The sequence below is a fragment of the Lithobates pipiens genome, unplaced genomic scaffold (assembly GCF_037356315.1).
Source record: "Lithobates pipiens isolate NorthernLeopardFrog02 unplaced genomic scaffold, aLitPip1_a1.2 Scaffold_8, whole genome shotgun sequence".
Classification (NCBI taxonomy): Eukaryota; Metazoa; Chordata; class Amphibia; order Anura; family Ranidae; genus Lithobates; species Lithobates pipiens.
In genome coordinates, this window is record NW_027507903.1 from 350,479,124 (window position 1) to 350,495,665 (window position 16,542).

Sequence of the window (16,542 nt, forward strand, 5' to 3'; positions counted from 1 at the left end):
ATGTAACCGAATAATTTTTTTTGAAATATCACATCCATTCGAGACTGCCTATGCTGATGCTGAGTGACTGTCCTGTTATGTTGATTGTCTATCCTCTTACTCCTCCGCTGATATGTTGGACATTTCTGGTTCTGGGTGATGCCATCAGCCCAATTTAACAGGGGCGTTTAAGTACAATTTTTGATGCAATGCTTTGCAGCAGGGCTAAATCCTGCAATAAAACTAGAGTATATGGGAGAGGTTGCAGTGTGGTGGCACCAGCACCAGTGCCTTAAGCCCAATTTTTCTGCCCCTGTTTAACAGGGGCGTTTAATTACAATGTTTGATGCAATGCTTTGCAGCAGGGCTAATTCCTGCAATAAAACTAGAGTATATGGGAGAGGTTGCAGTGTCGTGGCACCAGCACCAGTGCCTAAGGCCCAATTTTTCTGCCCCTGTTTAACAGGGACATGTAATTACAATTCTTGATATAATATTTCACAGGAGGGAACGTTCCTGTGCCCACCCAGAGTAACTGTGAGGACTTATAGTGTTGTGGCACCAGCACCACAACCACCAAAGGTCAATTTTTCTACCACTGTTCAACAATGGCATGTAATTACAATTCTTGATCTAATCGTTCACAGCAGGGCGCTCCAGCGCCCACCAAGAGTCACTTTGAGGGCTTACAATGTTGTGGCAAAACCAACACCTTGTTCCACCATTTCTGCAGAGCATATAGGGCAGGCCCCTACTTTCAAACATCCAACTTACAAACATCTCCTACTTGCAAACGGAAGGAGACAACAGCAAGTGAGATGAAAAAAGATGGACGACAAAACTAATTATACAGGGGTGATAACCCTTCCCTATGTTTTCCAAAAAGCTTAAAAATAGTTTTTTTGACTGGAGCTACACTTTAAAAATGTACCAGTTGAAAATTACAAACATATTCAACTTAACACAACAAACCTACACAGTCCCTGTCTTGTTTGCACCGCCTGTATACTGCTGTTCTGAGTATATAGGGCCTGGGGGCCACACGCATTTCCTTTTTTTAATATGGGTACGGGGTTCCCCTTAATATGCGTACAAGACCCAAAGGGGCTGGTAATGGGCAGGGAGGGCTACCCATGCCATTTTTCTCAATGATTTTCAACCATATTGCAGGAACCAGATATAACATTAAAACCGCAAGCAGTTTTCAATGATGTTATTTCCGTTTAATGTCATTTTGTGCAGGGACTGTTCTAAACACGGAAAACACGTGGCACTTCACAGGCATACTACAGACACCCCCCAGGCACCATATTTAAAGGAATATTTCACTTTTTTTTTCACTTTAATCGTCATTAAAATCGCCATTTTTAAAAACATTTTAGGCATTGACCCATGTCCCCTGGGGCAGGAGCCAGGTCCCCAAACCCTTTTTAGGACAGTATCTTGCATATTAGCTGTTAAAATTAGCACTTTTAATTTCGAACGTTCGAGTCCCATAGACTTCAATGGGGTTCTAAAGTTCGTACGAATTTGGGGTCCGTTCGAAAGTTCTGGTGCGAACCGAACCGGGGGGTGTTCGGCTCATCCCTACTGCTGACAATAGTGTTGCCATCTGCAGCCTTTGCAGTCAATGCATAAGTCGCGGTAAGCCCAACACTCACCTAGGGACGACCGCCTTAAGAAGGCACATGAGCTGCCATCACCGAGCCCAGTGGGAGCAATGGAACCCCCAAAGCCACACTCCAGGCTCTTACCGTCCAGCCTCTTCTACTTCTCCTTCTCCTCTTTCCTCAGAATTGTCCTCCACTCCACCTTCCATCATGCTGTCCTCACGTTTTTCTGGAAAAAGGCAAGCTTCCTTGGGCCAAATGTTCGAGCGTAAAAAAATTATTGTTAGGTTGCTCGTCTTCTGTAAGTAACCCCTGGTAGCCTAGGCTAGGATGGAAGAGCGGAGGTCCCGTTCACCGGTGGACAAACATCACACATACACAGGATTGTACGTGAATAATGAATGTGCATATTGAAGCACACACAGCAGTTTTATTTAGTTTGAGCTAAAGGACAGCCCTGTGGTTTAGCCAATCAGGTAATTCATACATACATCGACATTTTTCTTAAACTCATGACATTATCTAAGTCAAAGGTGAAATACAATCTTCTGATAGTTATTTCGTCATTTCAACATCTGCTGACTGACCATATTCTTGCGTAACCAGTCCTTTCTTAGCTTTGTGCCTCTTACCGCAGACAGATGCTTCCTAATATGTCAACATCTTGCATCTTAATTCTGAACTTAGTGAAATGCACGCCTAAGCATATTATCTTAGACCTTTAACCTAGTATATCTTTTGGTAACCTTAATAAGTATTCCCTTATAATCCTTCCTTTGATCATTCTGTGATTTACATAATGATCATTCCTTTTCTAATTTAATAGCACAGGCTTCATACTCCGAACCCTTATGCTCTTAGTTTTTATACCATACCGTTGGATCCTTAACAATGGAAGTGAGTTTCAGATCCTTCGGAGCGGCCGTGTTTCCCTTTTTACATAAACATTTGATTATCTTATAACAGGCATATAAAAATAGAATGAAGAGAATCACAGTGACAATTGTCATGGCAGTATTTCGGAGCCAAGATATTAATCCCCCAAAACTAAAACTGCTCGAGAAGGGATCCCAGTTTTTTCCTATGTTCCTTGCCTCTTTCTGTAGTTTATTTACCTCTTCCCTGTGTTGGGCAATAACGTCATAGTAGTCTGGGACTTCGATGCTGGTATTATGAATCCAGGTACAGCACTCATAATCCTCAGTAGTCTCACAGAGGCCAGTAAGGGCTACACTCATACTTTCTATAGCCAACTCATGTAGTTCTAGTTGCTTCCTAATTGCCCTAGTTTCTAGATTTAGTTTGGTTATGTCATCAGAATTTTCATCCAGAATCTCATCAATTATGCCAGTGTAATTATTTAATCTTTTCATTAGGTCAATTCCCCACCCTGTCCAGGAAGGGAACCATGCCCAGGCCATATCTTTTTCTAAAAACAATTCTCGTTTATTACGGTGTCTAAGGGGATATCTAGGATGCATGCTGGCTTCAAGGAGGTGACTTCCCTTGTTATCCCCTAATACCCCCATAATAGGAACCAGGGCTGCAAGGTAACACCACCCCTGGAGTTTGGTTGGGATCCAGGGGTGACAGAGTTTGCCGCAGCATATATATATGGTATTTCCTAGAGCTAGGGGTCGTTTATGGAACACGTTCCTAAGAGTATCAGAAAGGCCAGAGAGCACCAGAATTGACATTAATTGGTGTATTGTAGTCTTGGTACTGGAGCTAAGAAAGTCTAAAAAGGTGGCATTTAGGGTGGGATCTGAAGTATGGAAGAAAGAAGGACTGTTAAACGATGTCATTGAAATGTTAAGTTTTGCTTGTTTGCAAACCTCGGCTCCATCTGTGGTGTTTCCCAGTCGGAAACACCAGTCTGGGAAGTGGCTTCTACCTATAATTTGGAAAGTGAGGGTTTTATTTGGAAGGGTCCTAGTAACATTCGTTAGGACGATAGGGGGTGTTCCATTAAGGAGGGGGGTAAAATTCAAGGGGACTGCCATGAGAGGGATTCTAGCTGTACTGGGATGTAGCTTGCTGCAAATCCAGCATTTCTCAAAACCAGATTTTTGAGCATAGCTATATTTGAATTTTAGTAGTAACATCTTGTTAGTCAGTCCCTTAGGTGACTCATTAACGGGTACAATACTTCTACTATGTCTTTGGCCGGGGGTATTATTCATCTTAGGTGGTCCACATATCCCTTTTAATAGACCTAAGTCTTCTGGATGATATATACAGTTGGCTATAAACCATGTGGGCAGGAATACAAATAGTACCAGACTACCCCAAAGGCATACAGCCTTCCCTGACACTGATGGAGAAAGCATCTTTGTTTTTTTAAAGTTCTGATTATTTGTTATCTAAGAGTTCTGTTCTTCTTCTTCGTTTCTCATCCCGGCAGTTGTTGGCTCTGTTTTGTCCTTTTGAGGGGGTGTGGGATCTTCCAGGGAAATTTGTTCTATGCCTCTCTGAACTTCTTGTAGATCTTGTTCTTGGGAGTTGCTGCTCTCTGTCACTGCCAGGGGCTCTGGAGTCGAGGGAAGCTGGGGACACTTTTTAAGACGGCTGGCGTGGATCCAGGTGTTTCCTAGGTCTGTTAACACTGCGGTCCTGGATACCTTTTCCACCTTCCATGGTCCTGAGAAAGCCGGTCCGATACTCTTTCTTTGTGCTAATTGTTTGATCAGCACTTTATCCCCAGGGATGAAGGGATGCGTTGGTTCTGTGGGAAGAGGGAAAAAAGGTGACAGAAACTTGTTCGTTTATTTCGTGGAGCATACTTACCAGATTTTTCACGTACATTTCCTGTTGAGAATAAATGTCAATATCAGTGTCTTGGTCTAATGGGGGTAATTATAAGTACACAGTTTGTTTCGGGTATGCCCAGGATCTTCCCCTCTTTTGACCAAAGACCTTCAGGGTCTTTGGTCAATCCTTCCTGTGTCCAAAAATGGACATCATCTTCTGTGGCCATTGATTGCATCTGTGCTATGACAGTTTTAAAGTTAGGTGCTGCGAAGTGTTCCTTGAAAAACATTGTTGTGGGGGCAGGTGGGTTAGGGGAAAAGGCAGCAGCTCTTTTAGCTTCTCTGTCAGCAAGAGCATTCCCTTTTGAAACACGACTGCTGTCAGAGGAGTGTGCCTTTACTTTAATTATGGCTACCTTTTTTGGAAGAAGAATGGCTTGGAGGAGAGCACTAATCTGTGTGGAGTTGGCAATTATTTTGTTGTCTGCTGTTTTAAAACCTCTATTGGCCCATATCACACCAAAATCATGCACCACTCCAAAAGCATATCTACTGTCTGTGTAGATGTTCACCTCTTTACCGGTGAATAGAATGCAGGCCCTAGTGAGGGCTTCTAACTCTGCTACCTGGGCTGAAGAAGGAGGTAATGATTTTGCCTCCAGTACGATGTCTGGTAGTTGAACAACTGCATAACCGGTTAAAAAGGTGGAGTCAGAGGGACGTGAGCAGCTACCGTCAACGAAAACATCCTCTGCACCTGAGATAGGGGTGTCAGTGAGATCCGGTCTGGGACTGGTAATAGCAGCAACCTTTTCCGAACAGTCATGTATAATGTCTGGGTCATGTGGTAAACGCAACATGGAATGCAAAAGGCGCACAGCGGGGTTGCTGGCAGGCACATATTTGAGTGTGAGGTTATCAGTGTTCATCAGTGTTATCTCATAACCACTAAGTCTTTGCGAGGTCATATGTTGGGTATTCATGTTCTGAATAAGATGCGTGACTGAATGAGTGGTATAGAGAGTCAATGGGTGACCTAGCACTAATTTGTTTGCATCTTGTACAGCCATTGCACAGGCAGCAAGATTTTGGAGACAGGATGGCATTCCCTGTACTTGGATGGGGAGTTTTTTTTTGATAGATATGAGACAGGGCGATACCCTGATCCATGTTGTTGTGTTAGCACGGCGGCAAAAGAGCTTCCTGAAACTACACAGTACAGCTGAAAAGCTTTACCATAGTCTACCAATCCCAGGGCGGGAGCATTTGACAGACTGTTTAATAGAGCTTGAAAAGCTTGTAGTCTGTCTTCAGTCCAATCTATTAATTTAGGGGCTGTCGAGCCAGTAGCCTCTCTTAGGATACTATCATAATGAGAACAGTCAGGGATCCATTGGCGGCAATATACAATTGCACCCAAAAATGAGAGTAGGGCGGCCTTGTCTTTTGGCGGACTGAGAGCTTGTAGGGCTGCGGCACGTTTAGGTGACACCAGCCTTGTTCCTTCTCTAAGGATACAACCTAAGTATTCAACCTGGGACTGGCACCATTGCACCTTCTTCCTGGAGGCGAGGTGTCCAGCTCGGGCTAGGTGTCCCAACAGTGATGTTGAATCGACCGCACAATCTTCAGCAGTTCGACTGCACAGGAGCAAGTCGTCCACATACTGTATCAGTACCGACCCTCGCTCAGATGTCCAAGACTTGACAGTCTCGTTGAGTACCATAGAGAAGGCGGCTGGACTGTCTACATACCCTTGCCAGGTTAGTTGGCCCCCGGCCCAGGAGAAAGCAAACATAGGTTGGGCTTCCTCTGCAATGGGAATGCTAAAGAAAGCATTCGCTAAATCAATTACTGTGTAGCATAGAGAGTCTGCCGGTATGCATGAGAAAATAAAAGTGATGTCTGAGACTAGGGGTGGGAGGGGAATCACTTGTTTGTTTACTGCCCTTAGGTCTTGTATGTATAAGTCTCCACTCCCCACTGGCCTTTTTTTACGGGGTAAATGGGCGTGTTCCAGGGACTGATGATTGGTTTCAGGATACCTTTTGATATGTAATCATTAATTTGAGGGGAGATGCCTTTGACTTTCTCTGGGGGTAGGGGATACTGTTTTTGATATTGTATCCCTGCATCTGACCGCATTTGGGGTGCATATGGTGTGCAATTAATAAAGCCCACACTACCTTTGTTTTCTGCCCAAATTGTGTGATGGTCAAGGGAGGAAGGTATCATTAGAAAGAAAATCCTGTGTGCATGTCTTTTTGGGAACCTTCTGTGTGCATGTCGCTTAGGGCCATGTAAGTCACATAATGGTGAACTAGCGGTAAGGGAACCTTCTTTATTAAACTTAATGGTAATACACAGTTGTGCCAAGAGGTCCCGTCCCATAAGGGGCACAGGGCATGAGGACAAGACGGCAAAAGTTTGGGTACATAATTTCTGTCCTTCTGGAGTGGCTACAGTCAGTGGTGGAGTGATGGGATGGGTGACAGGTGTCCCATTAATACCAACAGAGTTTCCCTCGGTGCATTATTTGTGGCTGTGTAGGATATTGGGGTAGTGGTTGACGAGGGTTCTGGTATGGCAGATAACGGGGATACTGTGGGCGGGTCTGGGGGTTAAATCCCCTGCCTCTGCCTCTTGCTCTAATCTGTCCAGTCCTATAAGGGCACTGGGATTTCCAATGTCCTTGCTGTCCACAATTGCCTATATTTTCCAAGGCATTTGTTCCATGCACAGAAACAATCCTTCATGTATTGTGGGTCAGCCCCTTTGCAGGGAGGATAAGAATGCTTATGTACCTGACAAATTTTACTGACTTCTTGCCAGTCTTCCTCTGAACAAGGACCTTGGGGTCCTGGGTCATGGATTCCCAATTGGTGACACCTTTCCCGGACTTGTGTCCAAAATGGTTCTACCTGGGGGCCAGGGATCATATTACTGACAAATTCATAGGGTGATGGGGTGGCCATGGCTTGGGTTGCTGCAGAATTCCCCATCTAGTAGTCTGGGCAGTGTGTGTCTAGTGGCAGGACACAGGTGATAACACCCGGTTTGTCCAACAATCCGGTTTCTGGTCTGGGAGTAGGATCCCTGATCTTTTTTGGGGCAGATGGACTTATATAAAACTATGAAGATTTACCCTTAATATACGATGAAGGGTAAATCTTTCCTGGTGGCGGGATATACCCCTCTTACACCAAGTCTGCAAGAGAACCCCCTTGGTCTGGTGGTCAGTAAAATCCACTTGTCATCTATTCTTAGGAAGAGTAGACCTAACGTGCAATGGGGGCAGGCGGATGCTATGTCACTACAAGAGGGCTCCTCATACTCTGCACTCATTTAAACAACAACAATTATTTTCCTTATACTCTATATTAAAACTTATACTCTATATACTTACACACGTACCTAGAGAGAAACAGACATATTCTTAATATACTTTAAGACATGAAATAACCGTATTGCAATACATTTATCAATTTATAGTGCACTTTTAAAAAAAAAAAATTCAAATGGGCGTCCACTCCACCAATCCCTTTGTCACGGGCGTAATCTACTACTTCCTGTGTTAAAAATACTATTACCAATAGTTTTAAGTCAGACCAACCTAGTCGGACTCCCCTAAACCTATAAATTCCTTGCGAGCCCTTTTAACCTTCCGAGGGACCAGCCTAGTCCGCCGCGAAGGCACAGTTACTTCTTTTAAATTTAAACTAAGTTCGTAGCGGCCGCCCGGACAGAGTAAGTGTTTACACCATTCACCAATCAGGTAAAAAGAGTAAAGTGACCTACCTGTCGCAAGACGAACCCCACTTTTCTGGTACCAAAACTGTTAGGTTGCTCGTCTTCTGTAAGTAACCCCTGGTAGCCTAGGCTAGGATGGAAGAGCGGAGGTCCCGTTCACCGGTGGACAAACATCACACATACACAGGATTGTACGTGAATAATGAATGTGCATATTGAAGCACACACAGCAGTTTTATTTAGTTTGAGCTAAAGGACAGCCCTGTGGTTTAGCCAATCAGGTAATTCATACATACATCGACATTTTTCTTAAACTCATGACATTATCTAAGTCAAAGGTGAAATACAATCTTCTGATAGTTATTTCGTCATTTCAACATCTGCTGACTGACCATATTCTTGCGTAACCAGTCCTTTCTTAGCTTTGTGCCTCTTACCGCAAACAGATGCTTCCTAATATGTCAACATCTTGCATCTTAATTCTGAACTTAGTGAAATGCACGCCTAAGCATATTATCTTAGACCTTTAACCTAGTATATCTTTTGGTAACTTTAATAAGTATTCCCTTATAATTATGACACCGGATAACCCTCTTGCCCAACTGTTGACCGCTGGCTTGTCAGAACTTATAGCCCGCCAACTACTGCCATATAAAATGGTGGACTCGGAGGCCTTCCGAAAATTTGTGGCCATTGGAACACCTCAATGGAAGGTCCCAGGAAGGAAGTATTTCTCACAGAAGGGCATCCCAGAGCTATATGGCCATGTTCAGCGGCAAGTTAATGTATCTCTGGCACACAGTGTCGGTGCCAAGATACATCTGACCACAGACATGTGGTCTAGCAAACACGGGCAGAGAAGGTATATAACTTTTACTGCCCATTGGGTGAACCTTCTGACGGCCGTCAAGCATGTAACACGTGGCACCCATGTAGATTTGGTTTTACCGCCACGGATTGCATGCAGGTCTACCTCTTCTTCTCCTCCTACTCCATCCTCCCTCTCCTCCTCGGCTGACTCCTCTTTTTCCGCTGCTAGCGTCTCTTCCGCTGCGCCGTCCAAGATCCCCAGATTTGGGCATGTTCGCGGATCGGGTTCGCGAAACATCCCGTCGGAAGTTCGTCCATCACTAATCAAGAGCTCCCTTTTTTTTTGTTCATCTTCATAATTTTTTTGTGTGTTTTGTGTGTCAACTTACCACAACACCATTATTATCTTTTTATTTTATTGTTTTATTTTTTAATCCCGAGCAGGTTGTTTATTATTGACGTCCCTTGTTAATTTGACTTTGTATTTTTTAAATGTACCTGCCTACTCACAAATAAACTGTCCTTTTTGAAGTCAAACACATCGGTAAGTATTTCTTTAACAAAAAAAAACTTTATTAGGTGTCATAACCAAATAAAGAGGAAGACAACACTGGAGAAACTTGTGAAATTGGCGAAGCCTTTGGCTCCCAGGGCACACGTCAACTATTTAAAGGCAAAATTGGTGGCCTGAGGAGTCCATATATAAGGGAGTACAGTAACAAATGACATCTATGTCCCCAGGCTGTGGTCATACAAGAGCCTGCATCTTTTGTCAGATCAGACTGAACCCGGGTCATCACTATCTTGTCTTCCTTCCACGCTTCCTTCCAGGCTGTGGCTGTGGTGTTGGAGGTGTGGCAGAAGGAGGAGGAGGAGTATGGTCCAACTCACGCAGGTGGGTTTTTTGGGTTAGTTCGCCCCTCAACCCATTGTTTAGTGTGAGGTAAATTAGTTCCTCACACATGAGGGGTTCCCCCCATTTTCTCCAGTTTACAGGCAGCCAAGGCAGCAAAGGCCTCTTGATGAGTGGGGGTGGTTTTGAGGACCGCAGAAGCCTCCCCAATCAGCCTGAGCGCTGACTCCTCCACATTCCCCCCCTTTCTGGGCCTTTTGGTTGGAAGGTGGAGGGGAGGGACCTGAGATTCTGTCAGGCTCCTAGGCCTGCTCTCCTCCTGGCTGCCACTAACCCCTGCCTCCTCCTGGCTGCCACTAACCCCTACCTCCTCCTGGCTGCCACATTCCACAGCCATCTCCTCGCTGCCACATTCCAGGCCCTCCTCCTGGCTGAGGTCTTCCTGTGTATGAAAAAGGGACATACTTTTAGTTTTTGGTTCATCAATCCCACACAATGTTCAGCTCATGCCTGTTGCAAATTGAATGTTAACAAATAGAAAAAAAAACAATTCTGAGCGCAGCATTTTTCATTCTCGTTCCAATTATTTTGGCTAATAATGTCTATTGATATGTAAAACACTTTATTAAATCAGCAATTCATGATCAATAATCACATCTAGTTAACCTCATTCATTTTTACTCAAAAAATATGTAGAACAATACTATACCTGGCTCAAGCTGGGCTCCTCCACTTCTTCCTGCCCAGGGTGGGCATTGGAAGCCTCATCTGGGGTGGAACGAAGCGTGGAAGGAAGGTTGAGACGGACTCCCGGATTTCAATCCGGTCTATATAAAATGCAGTCTCTTATAGTACCACAGCCTGAGGACATAAACTTAATCTGCTGCAGCTCTTGATCTCATGGAGTCCTGGACCTTCTTGCCCTCCCTCAGATATGTACTCCTCAGGCCACCAATTTTGGCTTTTAAATAGGGGATGCTTGCCGTGGGGACCACCGGCTTCAACAACTCCAGCAGTTTCTACAGCGCTGCCTGCCTCTATTGTTATAATGGGGGTGTTTCACCTGCCATAGACAGGGCAGCTCCCTGTACTTGTCTATGAAAATAGACAGAAAACCGTGGTCTTTGAACTCATCCATTTACTCTGCAAGACACAACACAAGACAAACCCTAATGTCAGGCTAAACTCTCCTAATCTTGACCCAATATAGGCCTCATTCTAGAAGCAGTATAGGCCAGTGATGTACCAAGTTAAAATTGTACCTTTGTTCTAAAAATTGTTGCTTCCGATACTTCGTCCTCCGCTGACAGATCGTACGTACCATACATACATGTTACGTTTTATATACACTGCACATGCATGAAACTCCAACCACCTCTGACGTTCTTTCTAGTCTATTACCCGCCCCTTCTCTTTCGGCACAGTGGGGAGAGCACATGGTGGAGACACAGCAGGTGCATTCTAATTACAGCAACGAGGAGGACAAGGAAAGCCCGGAGCCAGAAACATCCTGATCCCGGAGGCGAAGATTTAAGGCCTCAAATATGTCTTTTGTAGAGATGTTGGAGATGGTGGACATATTGAAGAGGAACAAATATGATGTATGGACCTTACCCAAACCCAAATATCAGAAAGGCCAAGATCATGACTAAAGTTGTGAAGAGTCTGCAGAAGCATTTTGGGGTAGGACGATCCAAGGATCAACTGAGGAAACGCTGGTCAGACCTGAAACTGAGGGAGCACGATCAGTACAGAAAGATCAAGTGAGTTCTTCAAAAAACGTAAGTAGTTGTCGTGTGTTCATATTATTATTATTGTGTTGTACTACTTTCATGTTCATGGGTTCAATCGTTCGTAGTAAACATTGCTTGTTCGCCCACTAAATCACGATGTTTTGGAAAGTTGCAGTTAACTACATTTTTTTAGGCCTGTTTCTAGTCAAAGGAAGTTTGTTGTCTAGAGGGGTTTGTAGCTAGAGTGAAATGCAAACTTGATTCAGTATAAGGAGAGGACACTCAGCAGCTGTTTACACATCTGGACTCATGAGCACTAGTGTGGGACACTAGAACACCCTTTTTATTAGGGTGTCCCACACATGTTCTCCAGTGGATACTATAGGGGTGTCTCCATCTGTGAAACTTTCACAAAACAGGTAAGTATTCCAGCTTTAGAAAGTGTCAAAAATAATGTTTTCAGCTTTGAACTCTGCCAAAAAAGACAATAGTACGACACTTCCAAGCAATGTTTCATATTCCTATTTCTGCCCTCAAATATCGGTTTGCTAAGTATTCCTTTTTTACATTCTCATAGGGGAGAGAAGACTCAGGACATCTGAGGACACCAGGCACCCCACACCTCCCAAAGAAGGGGAAATCCCAAAACCAGAAGCAGAGGAGGAGGAGGAAGGAGAGGTTGTTGAAATTGGCACCACAACAGGTGAGTGTCTGAGACCACAGCTTCAGGTAATAGATGTATGCCTGCATTTTTATAATACATATGGTGTGTTTTTTTGTTTCTTTTTAGGTGATGTAGATGTTGTGGAAGAAGAATCTAATTTTACCAGTGAAAGTGCCCAGATCCTCATCGGGGAGATAATGGGGTGCAATCGTGATTTAGAAAAATGCAAGAAAAACATCAATGATGTTCAACAAAAAATGAAGAACATCATTGATGTTTTAGGGAAAATCTGAAACACCCAAAACTAGCTAGCATCGATTTGCGATTTTAAAAAACAGTTTTATATTTTTTTAAAAGCCAAATTTGGAAGATGCACACAGTGTGTCAACATGTGCTATCTCCCATCATGGGGGATCAATGTACGCATTTTGTGGGTGCAACCCCTTCCTTGCTACTAAAGTGGCTAAGATTAAGGGGTTGCACCCCCAAAACACGTACATTGATCCCCCATGACGGGAGATAGTACATGTTGACATTGGGCATGAGATCAGGAGGAAAATGCCCAGTTTGAATCACAATTTGTGTGTATCTTCCAAATTTGGCTTTTATAGGGGTGTCACCCCATCTGATGAAGGCAATATCAACACAGTTTGGACATATTCATGTCTGATATTGTCTTCACTTTTCAAACTTGAACTTTGTAAGTTCCTGAGTTCTGTATGTTATGCTTTGAAAAATGCTTGTTTTATAAAAAACGGCTAGTTTTAGTAATGTTACCAAAAATAATGTTATTTACACCAAAAATGTTGGTTTGTTGTAAAAACCCTTTTATAAACGCACATGTGTGAATGTGCTATGAGTAAAAAATGTTCTTATCATCAACAATGTTGAAATCTTCTTTCAATGCTCAAAAGCGTTTTTTGTAGTAAAGTTGGTGTTTTCTGTGACAATGGGTGTTATTTACTAAAGGAAAATCCACTTTGCACTCCAAGTGCAGTTTCAAGTGAACTTTTGCAGTGCACTTGTAGTGCATAGTGGATTTGCCTTTAATAAATTACACCCACAGTGCTTTTTAATTTGCCCCAATCACGCCATTTTCATGACTCCACATATTTCTGTCATGGTGCTGAAAATGAAGAATATTTTTGTCAGTAATGCACTACAAACATTAACAACAAAAACAAGGTGTGTGTAGCAGACCCACAACATAATATTATCTGAAGAAGAGACTGTCACCTCATGTCTCAAAGAAAATTGGTTTGCACTGTTGAAGAAAAAAAAGGCCCCAAAAAATTCAAAAGAAAAACCTAGGAGACAGCTAAAACAAACCCAAGCAGTGAATAAAAACAAATATTATTGCAGTTTCAAAGTTAAATGTATTAAAAAATGCTTCTCAGACATTGTCTGGCATATCAATGGGCCCCTACCCGCAAAGTACTCTGTATATCTGTTTCAGACCTCTCGGGCGCTTTGGGGGGGGCAAGCCAGGACGGTCTGCTTTAAGTGCCATCAGGTTATAAAGTTCAGGAAAGTCTGCCTCAGGCCCAACTGAGGCCATATAGTTTGATGGGTTCCTTTTCTTTTTTTTTTCTTTTTTTTTTTCACTTTTTTTTTATATTAGTAAATATATGTTATGATAATGTTTCATTAACCACAGTTTTTTAGCATTCACAATCTAGTCATACTTTTACGAAAATACCGTATGTTACCCCCCAAAAAATACAGCATTTTAGTTAGAAAAAAATAAATAAAATAAATTGGTGGAACTGAAGATATATAAGGATATTTTTCACTTGTGTGAATTCGTAATATTTTAGGATTAGAGATCATCCAACAAAATATTTCATAAGACAAAACAAAAATTGTAGAATAGATTTTGTTTGTTATTGATGAATGGGTTTTATCCTATTGGAACATCATCCTCTTCCATTTTAGTCTCCTCTTGTGTTGCAGATTCAGGATCTCCAGGAAGAATGCTTGTTGCCGTCTGAATGAGCTGCTCATTCTGTTCTTCTGTCAGCCTCTCTTCACTCTCTTCCACCATCAGCTGGATTTCCACTGCTGTCATGGGCCAATGTTTAAGTAGTTGCAGCTTTTCTGCTTTGGTCAATTTATGCGATTTCATTGCAGTTAGGAACTTTTGCACTATTTCAGGACTCTGATGCTGGCAGGGTGTGTTGGACAAATATTTCAATGTCTCATACATGATGGTATTAAGATTCTGCTGTCCAACACTGTTCTTATTTTTTCTTGCCTCCCTTTGCTGTGCTTTCAAGTCTGTAAGTAGATATAAAACCTCATAATTACTTAGCAATGCCGCATTTGTATCTTTTACCTCCATGCTTTCTTCCTGGACGTGGTCCTACACCATTCTCCTTCCCCCCGGAAACAAGCGCCCTGTATAGAAGCTCATGAGTTCCTTTTTAGATAATTGTGCAAAATGCAGCAGGAAAGCACTATATGATTCAGTTTATATTCTGCCATGTGGATTGGAGTCAAAAATAGATGGAACCGGCTGGCCATTATCAAGAAAGTGTTCTCCACTACTCTTCTGGCTCTGGCCAGCCGGTAATTAAAAACCCTCTGGTCTGGGGTGAGGGTCCTCATCGGCAATGGCTGCATTGCAGTGCAAACGCTTCATCCACATCCTCTGGAGGTGGCAAGCCCAAACTGATCACTCCACCATCCGACATCAGGCCATTTTTCCCCACGTCCACATACAAGAACTCGTAGGTAGCTGACACCACTGTCAACATCACTATACTATTATACCCCTTGTAATTATAATAGTACGACCCCGAGTTGGGGGGGTGGGACGATGTGGATGTGTTTCCCATCAATTGCACCTCCACAATTTGGAAAGTCCCAATGGGTGGCAAAGTGGCAGGCCACAGTCTGCCATTCCTATGGTGTTGAAGGAAACTGTGGAGTCAAACAAGAAAAAAAAAATTGTAATTTTGCACATCAACATTGCAAGCAGATTAGACACAAACATTTTTGGCCAACATAAGTATAAAATGTTTTGAAATGAGTATTGAAGGACAAAAGTATAAGGTCCACTTATGAGATTCCTCACCCCATCTGATGGCCCATTGCAAAAATTTGGGGGGGGGGGGAGATGTTTTGGACAGGTAATCCTCTCCATTTCATTGAGAGCTGAATGCATAAATAATGTGTGTTAACTTTGGCCAGTCCTTCCTTACTTACACTATTGGCAGCCCACTGGACAGGTAAGAAGTGCCATAATAAAAACATTTTTTAAATACACACTGAACAATTGGAAGCACATTTTTACATTCTGCTATTACCTATCAAGATAATAATAGGAGAAACAAAATTTAACCTCCCTGGCGGTACGATTATTTCGGATTTTAGGTGCTAAAAGCGGTACCATTATTTTTCATGAAAATTTGGCGTTTTATATTGTAGTCCTGCAATTCTTAGGAATAACTCTCTTAAATCTGTCCAAACCAGAGTCTAGCAGACATCCCGGGTATGATAAAGTTTGAAAAATTAAATCATAAATTATAATATAATAAATAATTATAAATAATTATACCAAATAATAATATAACAATAATAAAAATTATTCAATAATGTAATCAAATCAAAAACACTGAAATTTGCTCAGTTGCAGAATTGTCACTGTCATTACTTTTTAGTATTTGATGACGGATCTCCCCACAAATCGCTATCGCTCAATTCTGCGAGTGATTCTAATTTATTATCTCTGTTTTCTAGCTGGTCTAAAATCATTTTTGATGTACAGTGACAGTTTTGGTTGCTATGGACAATCTCCAGTTTCCAGGCATAAAAAACAGTTTTTATTATATAAAACTGCATGCAGGACACTGGGCAGACCACTAGGGACAACAGGGATGTGAAATATTTACATACAGCAATGTAATCTGTAAGATTACATTATACTGTATGTTTACTGTTTGTTTCACTTTTTGAATTTGGCGCCGATCTCCGTGCCCGTGCGTCACAACGCTCGCAGGGCACGGAGATCGGCGATGTAATGCATCGAGCGAGACACGGCTCGCTCGTACAGCGGGGAGACAACGCTGGATCCGAGGGAGAAGGTAAGTAAACCTCCTCCTGGATCCAGCGATGCGGTCCCGAGTCTGACTCGGGGATACCGCTTTTGGTATGAAAAATCCACCCCGAGTCAGACTCGGGAATACCGTCAGGGGGGTTAAACAGTAGCATTTGAAAGTATTCAGGCCCTTGCACTACATGCTTTGTTGAATTCATCCATAAATCTGACCACAAAAGAGGTAGGTATAGTGTGTATGGGTTGGCAAAGTTGGCAGATAGAGGATTGCTATCAGCTGACTTAGCAGTTGGGGGGAGGGGGTTTTTTTGATCACCAAAAAAAAAAGCTTCTGGC

General features: G+C 42.8%; 1 long non-coding RNA gene and 1 pseudogene across 1 annotated transcript; both read right to left on the minus strand.

Moving 5' to 3' along the window:
• Nucleotides 1–1,973: 1,973 nt before the first annotated feature.
• On the minus strand, nt 1,974–8,514 carry LOC143963630 (uncharacterized). The gene is made up of 2 exons (XR_013271014.1): nt 8,138–8,514; nt 1,974–4,314 (listed from the first exon to the last, which is right to left on the minus strand). It is a non-coding gene; the product is annotated as an uncharacterized LOC143963630 (long non-coding RNA).
• A 5,535-nt stretch (nt 8,515–14,049) lies between these two features.
• On the minus strand, nt 14,050–14,490 carry LOC143962134 (DNA-directed RNA polymerase III subunit RPC9 pseudogene; annotated as a pseudogene).
• Nucleotides 14,491–16,542: the final 2,052 nt, after the last annotated feature.